The sequence below is a fragment of the Jaculus jaculus genome, chromosome 3, assembly GCF_020740685.1.
Source record: "Jaculus jaculus isolate mJacJac1 chromosome 3, mJacJac1.mat.Y.cur, whole genome shotgun sequence".
In the NCBI taxonomy this organism is placed as follows: Eukaryota; Metazoa; Chordata; class Mammalia; order Rodentia; family Dipodidae; genus Jaculus; species Jaculus jaculus.
The window spans coordinates 26,277,087-26,289,693 of NC_059104.1; the positions used below are offsets into that span (position 1 = coordinate 26,277,087).

General features: G+C 38.7%; 1 pseudogene; it reads left to right on the forward strand.

Moving 5' to 3' along the window:
• LOC101594801 overlaps positions 1 to 12,607 on the forward strand; it is a 110,997-nt pseudogene that overhangs the window by 49,778 nt on the left and 48,612 nt on the right.

Below are 12,607 nucleotides of genomic sequence, written 5' to 3' on the forward strand. Positions count from 1 at the left end.
GTCAGAATGATCCCTGGGCATGTGGGTCGATAAGGTTGGTCAATCAGTGAACTCTGGATTTAAGGAGAGAATGATTGAGGAATATATCGGACACCAGCTTTTGGGTTCCAACACAAACATGACTGCACACACACACACACACACACACACACACACCTGTGTCCACATGCCTGTGACCAGTCATAGACACAAACCACAGACACAGACAAAAAGCAAATGTTTCATGGTAATGTTTCTGAAGCAGCAAGTTTGATTTTAGTGTCTAGTTCCCAAAGCTATTTCTTACCTTCTGCCCTTGGTTTTGCTGTAAAACGTTAATATCCTTCCATATTCTACATAATACACATACGTCAGGAAACACATTGTACCTCATAGTTATATACAATTGTCATATGTCAATTATAATGTATCACTGAGCTGGAGAGATGGCTTACCAGTTAAAGTGTTTGCCTGTGAACCCTAAGGATCCAGGTTTGATACAACAGTACCCACATAAGCCAGATGCCCAAGGTGGTGCAGGCATCTGAAGCTCATTTGCAGTGGCTAGAGGCCCTGGCACAACCATTCTCTATCTTCCTGTTTATTATATCTCTTAAATTAATTAAATAAATAAATATTTTAAAATATATCAAGTAGATAATCTGATTGATGATTATTATGGCTGGAGAGTGGAAAGAAATGATGGATACATTGATCTAACCATGGGACTGTCTATGGGAGCCCTAAGACCTCTCTCCTATGAGGACAAAGCCGATAGATCTAAAACTCTGTCAAGGTTATAGAAATGGAGAAGCAGTGATTCTCTGAAAGACCAGAGTTAGAGATGAGGACTGAAAAAAGACAGCCATGACTACAAGGGAATACAATTTGTGCAAGGCCAGCATTACTGACAAGCAGAAGTTATTCCTAATTCATTTACTAAAAACAGAATGATTTAAGACAAAACTCTCTGCATGCCCTTCATTTTTCCCAAGGTGACATGAGCAAAGTAACCCTGCTAAACATCTCTGTACCTTTGTAGGCAGAGTCTGCCATGCTTATTTTGGTTATGTCCCCTGTGACTCACTCACTGACAAATTTCCTCAGCCAAAGTCACTTCCTATGATGACAGAAGGTTATTGGCAAATCTCCCCAGAAATATCATCACAGTGAGGTGAACACCAACTCATAACAATGCTCTTTAGTTTGATAAAACTCAAAGGCATTCTCCTGTCATAGAACAGACCTCATATCAGTGCTCTTCAGCAATCTGACCCCAAAGCCTCAAGATTATTATTGTTTTAGAAACTTGCCACATGAATTAACTCTTTAAATTAAGTTTATTTTTTTCATGAAAGAAAAAAAACAATTTAGTCTCACACTATTTATTAAAGCCACAAGGTGAAAGTACATTTATTTAAGCACATTGTCTCCTGACATTGCCTAGGACCAGTGAGAAAGCTTAATTGAGAGTTATCAAATCAGTGATTGGGCAGAGTATTGACTTAGGATGTGATCATTGTGTCTGGTGGAATCAAGGGGCAATGGAATCCCTGGTGATTATTCCTACATGTCTACATGACTGATTCTAAGGGAGGGTGCTGAGTGGTGGAGGATGTTCTCACTTAAAGAAGTATCTGTCCTGAATCTTCTGTACAGAATGCATGCTCTTTAATTAACTTATTACTGGTTGGAATGCTAATGGGATTTTATAGGCAAAGTTTATCGATTATCTTTTGCAGAGAAAAATGTTATAATAAAATACATTGAGGTCAGCTCCACCAGGGTGAGCCGGCTTCATTACTAACTGTAAACAATGATCCAATCTGAATAGGAGAGTTGCTTGAGCTGAGTCAAATTAATGTAATTTTTCAATGTTATAGTGAACTGTGAACTGAGGATTTGAATATGGATCATCTGAAACTGTTCAGACTTCTAAATAAGAAAAACTTTGAAGACATTGGTACAAATACCTTACAAAAATAAATGTAGCATAAATTTTTACCCTGACTGTCTTTATTATTTATAAAGAAGAATAATATCAAATGTGAAAATGCAAATAAAATAACCATTTACTTAGCCTAGGTTCTAGCTGCTCTTCCAGTGAAATGATTTCTGTGATGAGGAAACAAATGGAGTGTTACATGCTCTGATATCTGTCTTAACAGCAGATTCTCTCTCTAACTTGACCTTTCATTTGTCTTATACCCCTTCCATTTTCAGTTTTTAAGTTTCCTTTCCTTAATTTTCATTATTTTTAGTCTTTTGATATTTAATGAATATTTTTAGATTCTAGCATTATTCAAAAGTGCCAGCTGAGGGGTGGGTAGATAGCTCAGTCAAGAAAATGCTTGTCTTACAAGCATGATGACTGGACTATGAGCTTTAATACCAATGTAGAAACCCAGGTGAGGTTGACATGCACTTGTAATTGCAGAACTGAGGAGGTGGAACCAGGCAGATATCTGGAACCCACCAACCTATCCTCAGGGTGAGCTTCAAGCTAATGAGATACCATATTATATCTGTACAAAACATAAGGAAAAAAAAAAAAAACAGGCACAGAAGCCGATATCTAACATCCTAAACACCTAAATAAGCAGGGTGTCAGAGACAGGAAAATCTCCTGGAAGCTTGCGGGAGAGTATTCTGGATGCTTGTGCAGTGGTAAGCAAGTGATCCTGGTACAAAACAAGGTAGAAGGTGAAGATAGACATCCAAGCTTCTCTGACTTCCACAACTTGTCTGTGTGTGTATATGTGTGCACATGCAAACACACATACAAATCAAAAGTGCATCTGGCCCCCACAAATGAGCACACACACACACACACACACACACACACACACACACACACACACACACGTGCATGCTATAGCAAATACACAAAATAGATTTTCATTTTAATAGTATTATTACTCATTTGTGTAGATACTTGAAATCCTAAATTTTAAAATATATATTCTTTTTAGATTTATTTTTACTTATTTGTAAAAGAGAGAGGCAGATAGAGAATGGGTTTACCAGGGCATCCAGATATTGAAAAGAAGCTCCAGGTGCATGCGTCTCCTTGTGTATCTGGCTTATGTGGGTACAAGAGAATAAAATCTGGGTTCTTAGGCTTCACAGATAAGTGCTTTAACCACCAAGCCATCTCTCCAGCCCTGACATATGTATTCTTTAATATATGATTAAATCAGTTAGCCAGGATTTCATAGAAAGACATGGAGTGCTTTAAAGTCGCAGAATGTGGGTGGATAGTTTTAATTCGCTCAAAATATTTTGATGTGAAGAGCACCAAATGCTACTCTCATAGTCAACATCTTCACTGTCACAGACATGACACAAATTGAATGAGTTTTGAACTTTCTGCTGTTGAAAATTTTGTCTTAAACGTTGGAAATTTAAATAAAGCTTGATAAAGTGCAATAATAATTCTAGTTTAAGTTCATGTGGAAAATTACCTGTTTTTCTTGTTAAAGAAATCCACAGTGAAATTAACATTATAGAAATATTCATGTTTCTTAATTTGGGTAGCCGACTGAACTCTTATTTTTCACTAGATGGCGCTCTAAATTTAGACTCTGATGTGTACTTCTGCAGCACGAAGGTACACCCCTTTTTTTTTTCTTAAAGAATTCTTTGTAAGAAGTAAACAAGTACTACACGGCCTTTCCATATGCAAAGATAAAAATTGCTCTTTAGGCATCAAGAAATAATGGAACTTAAAGCGTCTAATAAAAATGTTATTAGATTATATATTTGAATAAAAAACAAGATTATTAACAGAATACAATGGTTATTTTAATATGTTTGTAGTACAAACTTTTATATTTCTGTTTTCCATGTTCAATTTCATTACACATTGCTTCATGTACAGTAACATGAAACATTTTTAAATGTGCTTAGATTTGTGAACATAAAATTACAGATTGATATAGCTTTCAAAAGCTGCCTGGTTTCTTAATTTTATTCAGAACTGATTATACAAATATGATGGTTAGCATGGAAAAAAATACTCTTCTGTTAATCTAGCTTTCAAGTCAAATACAATTGCATGTAGGCTAGCTCAAGTGCAAGATTATTACTTGTCTATCTCCTGCTCTCTGAGGCCAGAAGTTCTTCAATTTGTTCATTTTTCTGAAGGTGATTTTTTTAAGCTTCTGAAGGAGAATAAGCAGTGTCTTGTCTTACTTTACTCATAAGTGACGACATCTCACATAAGATGATCAGAATGAACCTTGGGAACTGTGATCTTGATCATTTGAAAAGTACCAAGGCAATGCCCCTATGACCCCAACATAATTGAAACGATCAACTATTCTCTGTTCAGGGAACTCAGCCCAGATGGTGAGCATAAGGGTCGGTGTGGTGTCTGGGCTGCTCACGTAGACTGCCAATTACCCTGTATTAAGGAATGTGTCGAGCAGGATTTAAAGATAGCCATGTTTTAGAAATGTTCTGTAGTGGAAGCCAGAATTTTGCATATACTCTATGATAGAGTCGTGATTCAATTATTATGTAAAAATGGCTATTCTGAATAGTCTTTGGCTTGGCTGATGAGCTCAGGTGATTTTCACATCCCTAATCCATAGTAAAGATTGACTCTCTAATTTTCTGTGTCAGAGGTGTTGGGAAGTGTCTTATATTCTCTTCTGATCAAAGAATATGAGTCAGAGGACAATGCTATATAGTTCTGCTTTCAATGAATAATGTTTTGTAATGTAAATATATGCTGGGTGAGAGAAATCCATCCAAAACACTGATTTAAATGGACATTATTTTTCAGGGTTAGAATTTGAACCTAGGGCCTCACACATAAAAAGACATGTACCACTGAGCTGTATTCACATTCATCAACATTTTAACTTCTTTGAAAATTTTATTATGTCTGTGTTCATGTACATAAGCATGTGTTTGTGAGTATGAACTCACATGTGCCAGGGGTGCGTATAAGAGGTTGGTGGACAATATTTCAGGTCTCTCTTGGACACACATCACATTTGAAGCAGAATTTCTCACTGTGGATTCAAGATCTGCTGTTCTTTCCTGGGATCACATTGAGTTTCTGGGAAATTTTCCTATATCTGCTTCCCATCTCATTATCACTATCAGCATACTGAGATTATAGAAATCCATCTCGGCTTTGTCCATTTTAGATGAAGCCTGAGGATTGAACTTGGGTGCTCTATTTTGACTTGTGAACCCTTAAACCACTGAACCATCTCTGCAGCCTTGAACTTTATGTTTCTAGTTTAGGTTCTGTTTATGTGATGCAAAAAGGGAGATGGATAAGCAGGGTGATACTTCATTTGTTTCATGTTTTGGTGTGCAGATGCAGTGTCTGTGGTGTGATGTGTGTGGTATATGTATTTCTCTGCATGTGTGTCAGTGCAGATGTGCATGCCACACGCACATGTGTGGATGCCAGAAAGGTGTTGGATGTCTGACTCTGCGGCTCTTCTGCCTTATTTTCTTGAGAAAGAACTCTCATTAAATATGGAGCTCATCAGCTTTGGGTTAGATTGACTGACCAGGGAGGCCAAATGATGCTCATGTCTCTGCTCCCCCTCAGCACTTGATTAAAAGGCTATTCACCCGTGCCCATGATTTTACATGTTTGCTGGAAATGGAACTTGTGTCCTCATACCAACTTAGTCATCTCTTTAGTCCCTTCCTTTTTTTATTATTTTTTATTTATTTATTTGAGAGCGACAGACACAGAGAGAAAGATAGATAGAGGGAGAGAGAGAGAATGGGCGCGCCAGGGCTTCCAGCCTCTGCAAACGAACTCCAGACGCGTGCGCCCCCTTGTGCATCTGGCTAACGTGGGACCTGGGGAACCGAGCCTCGAACCGGGGTCCTTAGTCTTCACAGGCAAGTGTTTAACCGCTAAGCCATCTCTCCAGCCCTAGTCCCTTCTTTTAACTAACTGCTGAGCCATCTTTCCATTACTGACCCTTTATTTTATATGTTTCAGAAATACGTTCCGCCCAGAGGGAAGTAGTATATCCTTTAGAGTGACGTTTGGAGGCTGGGGAGATGGCCCAGCAGTTGTGTGCTTTCTGCACCAGCATGAGAAACCCAGAGGTCCTAGGTTTAACTCTCCATCCCTCATTTAAAACATCTGGGCGTGTCCCTACATGCCTGCCGCCCCAGTCCTAAAGGCAGACAGAGACTGAACAATCTTCAAAACACCGCAATATCCTAAAAGCAGTAAAATGAGACTCCCACAGCTCAAAACAAGAGTAGGTAGAAGAGCTACAGAGCAGTTCAGTTCAAAGTTTGTCCACCTTCGCCACTGTAGGCAAGCAATCTCCCCCAGGTAAGCTTATCAGGCACTGCAAGGGTACACACGTGTGCATTCACCTCCCATAAACACCAGGCAGACCAGAACACATACACCACACCACACCACACACACACACCAATAAAAAGCAAAAATAAATAAATAAATTTTTACTTCAAGTTCCTAAAAATATTCCAACATACTATAAAATTTAAATGAAATTATTTCAACCTTTACCTAAAATTAACAATACAGGTTCTATCAGCATTGATTCATGATGGGTAATACTATGAAACTAATACTTAAGAAGTTTTTTTTTAATTTTTTTTTTGTTTTGTATTTTTATTTATTTATTAGAGAGTGACGGGGGGGGGGGGAGAATGGGCACACCAGGGCCTCCAGCCACTGAAAATGAACTCCAGACACGTGTGCCCTATCGTGAATCTGGCTAACGTGGGTCCTGGGGAATCGAGCCTCAAACCGGGATCCTTAGACTTCACAGGCAAGAGCTTAACAGCTAGGCCATCTCTCCAGGTCAAAATAATTTTTTATCTATTGCTTTTATATAAACTTTAAGCAAATATGTGTGCATAAATATTACCTTAATAAAAATTTTATACATAAGGCAATAAAATGTAGAAAAACCACATTCATAATAAATAAAATGCATTATCCAAATAGCAAATATGAAGAGAAATTGAATTATCAGGTGATACCAATTTAGGATTGATATATAACATACACAAACGTTGATACTATATTCTTCAAAGAAGTCAAAATTTTGGTGGTAACCATAAGTGTTACCAACTACCCCAAGCACATCTGTCTTTAGAGTAAAGCAACTGAAATTAGCTAACTCGGATCTGAATCTTGACTTTGTTCCTATTGGCTTTGGGAACAAGGACAAATGTTTCCATCTCTCTTAGCCCTGGCTTCTACATTCTAAAATAATTATAAAAAACCTAGTTAGTCATACTGTCAGATGCCTAATTTGGCAGACAAACTAGAAACAAAATGCTTAGAAACCATGACCAAGCATTCATCACATGGATTAACTTTAACTTCTTGCAGTCCATAACTGCTTATTTTATGGTCCTTCCACAATTTTGAGCTCAGCTATATCATTAATTGTTCCAGATTAAATCAATTAGTATGGTTGAAAAGACCCACAATTTTTGTCTTTTTTTTTAGAATAACATGGAAGCATGAACTCAAATAATGAAAATTTTCAAGTAATTATTTATTGTGATCATATTCTTTTTAATTTCAAAGGTATTTGAAGCGCCTACATGTTATTTTAAAATAGAACTATAACTGGCTAAGATATTTATTCCCTTTCAAGTATTATAAACCATAATCAATCATAAGAATGTTCCAAGAAGTAACCAAATTTGGGCATTATTTATTCAGGGGTATGTGAGTGTGTATGAGTGTGTGTATGTGTGTGTGTGTGTGTGTGTGTGTGTGTATGTGTGTGTAGTATATGGTTGTGTGAGTCCCATGTGCACATACACAAAGGCCAGAGAAATTTCTGTGCTTTCCACCTTATTGTTCTCATTTCTCTGAGTCAGAGGTTCTCACTGAACACGGAGTTCTTGATTTTATATAGCATGGCTGTACCAGTTGCTGGATGAAAATAATATTCCAGAAACAATTTATGGAACAGAAAAGGGTTTAACTTGACTTTTAGTTCAACGTGCCAGTTCCTCCCACTGGGGAAGGCTCGGCACCAGGAGTTTGAGGAAGCTGATCATGTTCAGCACTACAAGGAAGCACACAACCATGAACGCTGCCTCTCAGAAAACTCTCTACTTTTCATTCAGTTTGAGATCTTGATTAGAATTAGTTAAGATGGTACTCCCCATCTCAATTAGCCTAATTAATATAGACCCTCACAAGAGATTCTAGGCCTTGCAAAGTTGACGGCTCAATTTGAAACATCACACTAGGTGGCCAGAGTTCCCCTTCTGTCTCAAAATCCCACCGCTTAGCTCACCGGTGTTATAGGTATGCATGACAATGTTCACCTTTATATGCGGGTAAGAATTGAACTCAGATCCTCAGGTTGGCACAGCAAGCCTGCTAACTCATCTTTCTAATTTCTGGACTGCAATTTCTTTCTAAGTGCTTATTAATCATTATCATTATTATGATGATGTTTCATATGGATACATTATGTGTTAGTAGCCTCTTTGCCCTTGTCCCTGCCCTCATTCCTTGGTCAGTTGCAGGTATTCATCATGGGGTTGTGGTTTGTGCATTGTGGGAGCAGTATTCAGTTATGTTTCAGGGGAGGGAATGTATCTGGGCATGATGTCTCAACCTGTGGCTCTTACATTATTGCTGGCCCCTCTTCCTCAAAATTTCCTGAGCCTTGGTGGGTGAGTTTTAAGTCTACTTCAGTGGCAAGCTCTTAGGAGCCTCTGGATCTTTGCTTTGGTAGGTGTTGAGTGTCCTAAGGGTCTTTCTCTTTCACCCTGGCACTGATTATCAGGGACAGCACAGAAGCAGAATTCTTTTTTCGAGGTAGGTCTCACTCTAGCACAGGCTTACCTGAAATTCACTGTGTATTCTCAGTGTGGCCTCGAAATCATGGCGATCCTCCTACCTCTGCCTCCTGAGCGCTGGGATTAAAAGCGTGCGCCACCTCACCTGGTGGAAGGAGCACCCTTTCTCCTTTGCCCATTCCTCCATGGATTCAGCTGTGGATTGGCTAAAGTGTGAGGGACAGTTTATCTCCTCTGCGCTCACTACGTTCTGAAAAAGAAAAAACAGTTTCTCCAGTGGAGAGTGAAGTCAGCATAGCTTAAATGGGTTAACAATTACTAACTTAGGGAGAATTGAAGTATGAAACCCTTCTTTTAGCCAAAGACTAGTGAAAGCGTGACACTGGAAAGCATAATTTTTGTTTCCATAGTATCCTGATCTGGTTCCCAATTCCAGTTGTTCTCCATTTTCCGCCAGTGGCTCATGTAATGTTTTCCAGCACTAGACAGGCTAACTGTGTGGGGACTGGCTTTCTTCTGAAATCCTGCCATGTCTCTCTGTGCTTTGTGTCAACAGCATATGATGTCATCAGCAATAGGGTCTTAGCTTTGTCTCTGGCAGATAATCAAGTGCTTTGACAGAAAGCTGACTTGATTTGGGTCTTTCTAATCAACAGCTCAATGTGGGTAGCAACCAATCTCTGGTACTGGGAGTTATAGGTTAGAGACAGATTTTTTTTTTTTTTTTTTTTTTTTTAACTTAGGCTTCATCTCATTTTCAACAGAGTCCTGATTTTCAGGTGCTACCCCCCTTACTCCTTTTGAGTGTTGTATCTTTTAGGCTATATTCAGGGATAAAGATTTCTATGGTATTAGTTCAATTTAGATTTAATTTTGAATTTGTTTTGCCTCTCTTCCCTTTTCCTCCCTTCCCCCATCCCTACAGCCATATGGTACCATCATTAGCATTATCCCTGTTGTTCTCCCGTTCCCTTCATATTGTGGACATTCAGTTACAATTTTTCTGCCCCCAGTTCCACGAAGTTTTCTTAGCCATGTTGGGTTCATTTTAGGTCTATTACAGTGATGGGACATCTTGGGAGTCTCGGTGTCTCTGGATATATGACTTGATAGGAGTTGAGTGGTCTCTGTGTCTGTCTTCTTCACTCTCGTGCTGGTACCAGGTTCACCATAAATGCATCTCTTGCTCATTACCCCACTAACTTTATGGCTTCAGCTGGTGCCCGGGGGGGGGGGGGGGAGGGCTGTGATGGGCTGATTCTGTCCTCAGTATCTGAATCCATCTGTAAAAGAAAAGCAAATTCTCTGATGGAGAGTGAGGTCATTGCAAGATACATGGATTCCCATTCTTTTTGTAGAGAGAATTTAATAGGTGTAGGCCCTCTTATAGCCCACTATTGGTGGGAGCTTGATATTCAGGAGCAGGCTTATTTTTGTTTATGGTTTTGACCTGTTTCCCCATTTCAAGTACAGGTTCCATTCCACTGAGAGAAACCATTAGGCAAATCAAGAGCAGTTGGTAACCCACCATGGCTGTGTGCCACTATTGCACTTGTGTGAGCATTATGTCAGGTTGATTGCTGTTTAGTAGCTTAGACCACGAGTTGCTTAGATGTTGGTCATTTTCCCCCACTTGCTCATGTAACACATTCTGACACTAGACAAGCTAACTCCCTGGGGATTGACTCTCTTCCAGTTTCCAGCTAGGTCACTCTATGTTCCATCCCAACCACATATGGTGTCCTTGACAGTAGGGTCTTACCACTAATCTTTGGTGGGTCATCAAGTACTCTGACAGAATTCTCTCTTCTTTTGGGAAAACATGTAGGTCTCTCTGATCAACAGCTCATTGTGGATGTTACCCACATGCTGGTACTGGGAATTACAGGTCAGTGCCAAGGGGGAAGAAAGGAGAAAAATATAGGTAATATAAAAGAGAAAGAGAGAGAGAGAGAAACAGGGGAAGATTGAGGATAGTTTTTATTATACATTCTCCAGGCCCCTGCGAGTCAGGTATTCTCTCTTAGCACCTTATGAAGGTTTGACTCTTTAGTATGTTTTTCAGGATGTAGGATTTTATGGTACTATTTCCATTTGGGTCCAGTTTTTTGTTCCCCATCACCATTACCCTCCCCTCCCATCCCACCTTCTCGATTGTCCAGTCCTCAAGATTAAATAGCACTCTTTTAAACAATGGATAGATTGTGGAAGAAATCAGAAAAAGAAATTGTAAAATTCCTAGAATTGAATGATAATGAAAACAAAACCTACCAAAACTTATGGGACACATTGGAGGCAATACTGAGGGAAAAATTCAGAATGATAAACATGTTCATAACAAAGACAGAGGGATCCCAAATTAACAACCTAACTGTCCAGCTAAAGACACTGGACAATCAGGAATAATCTGATCCTAAAAGCTCCAGACAGAAAGAAATAATCAAGATCAAGCAGACATTAATGAATTGGAAACTAAGAAAACAGTTTTAAAAATCAATGAAACAAGCTTGTTCTTTGAAAAAATAAACAAGATTGATAAACCCCTGGTCAATTTTATCAAGCAAGAAAACGAGCAGTCTCAAACTAACAAAATAAGAAATGAAACACTAGAGATCACAACAGACATCAATGAAATTGGAAGAATCATCAGGACATACTTCCAAAACCTCTACTCCACAAAACTGGATAATCTGGAAGAAATGGATGAATTCCTAGACACATACCACCTACCAAAACTAAACTCAGAGCAGATTAATATCCTAAACAAACCGATTCCATGTATTCAATTTCTTTTAAAATCAAGAAATATAAAAGCAAGCCAGACTTATAAGCATTTGGAAAATTATGTGCTAAGGTTTATTTTATAGATTTGAATTGGGAATTAACTTTACTAATTTTATTCCATTTTTGATACCATATCTTAAAGCCTTTGCTAATCAAAGTATTGGTTAGAGGCAACCCTGAGAATACAGAGTGAATTCCAGATCAACCTGGACTAGAGTGAGACCCTATTTTAGAAAGAAAAAAAAAAAAATCCTGAAAGTATTAGTTCATAGAACTGCAGCAATTGTGAAACTTGGTACAGGTGAGAAATGCTAACTTCCAAATAGAAAGCATAATTTAATGATTTTAACTGGAATTGCCACCTGATTCATTAGTACAGATGACTGAAAGCATTGCCATATCTTTTAATGGGAAGACATCCATAACCTGGACAAATCCATGCCTTCCTCCTTCCATTCCTTTATGCTGTTGTCACATTTAATAATTGGAGATACAGTAGAGAACAGTACTCCTTGGTCCAAAATATTTGAGTATCTATTACTGGGTTTTATTCATATTTAAGAAGATACAGCTTATATAGGCCCATTTTCTAGACAGTAGCCAAACAGTTTGAACACTTTTTTTTTTTTCTATAGAAGGTTACAAAAAGAGATTTAGCAACTGCCTTTCTTAAATTTTTATTTGATTCTTCCTATGATCCTATCAGTCTGCCCCATCCTAACCAGAGTAGTCTCTAAGCACTCATAAGAATTTATGCATATTGGGCTGGAGAGATGGCATAGCGGTTAAGCGCTTGCCTGTGAAGCCTAAGGACCCCGGTTCGAGGCTCGGTTCCCCAGGTCCCACGTTAGCCAGATGCACAAGGGGGTGCACGTGTCTGGAGTTCGTTTGCAGAGGCTGGAAGCCCTGGCGCACCCATTCTCTCTGTCTCTCTCTATCTGTCTTTCTCTCTGTGTCTGTCACTCTCAAATAAATAAATAAAATTTAAAAAAAAAAAGAATTTATGCATATTACCTGGTATATTTCTAACTTGCTGTCTTTCTGTCTT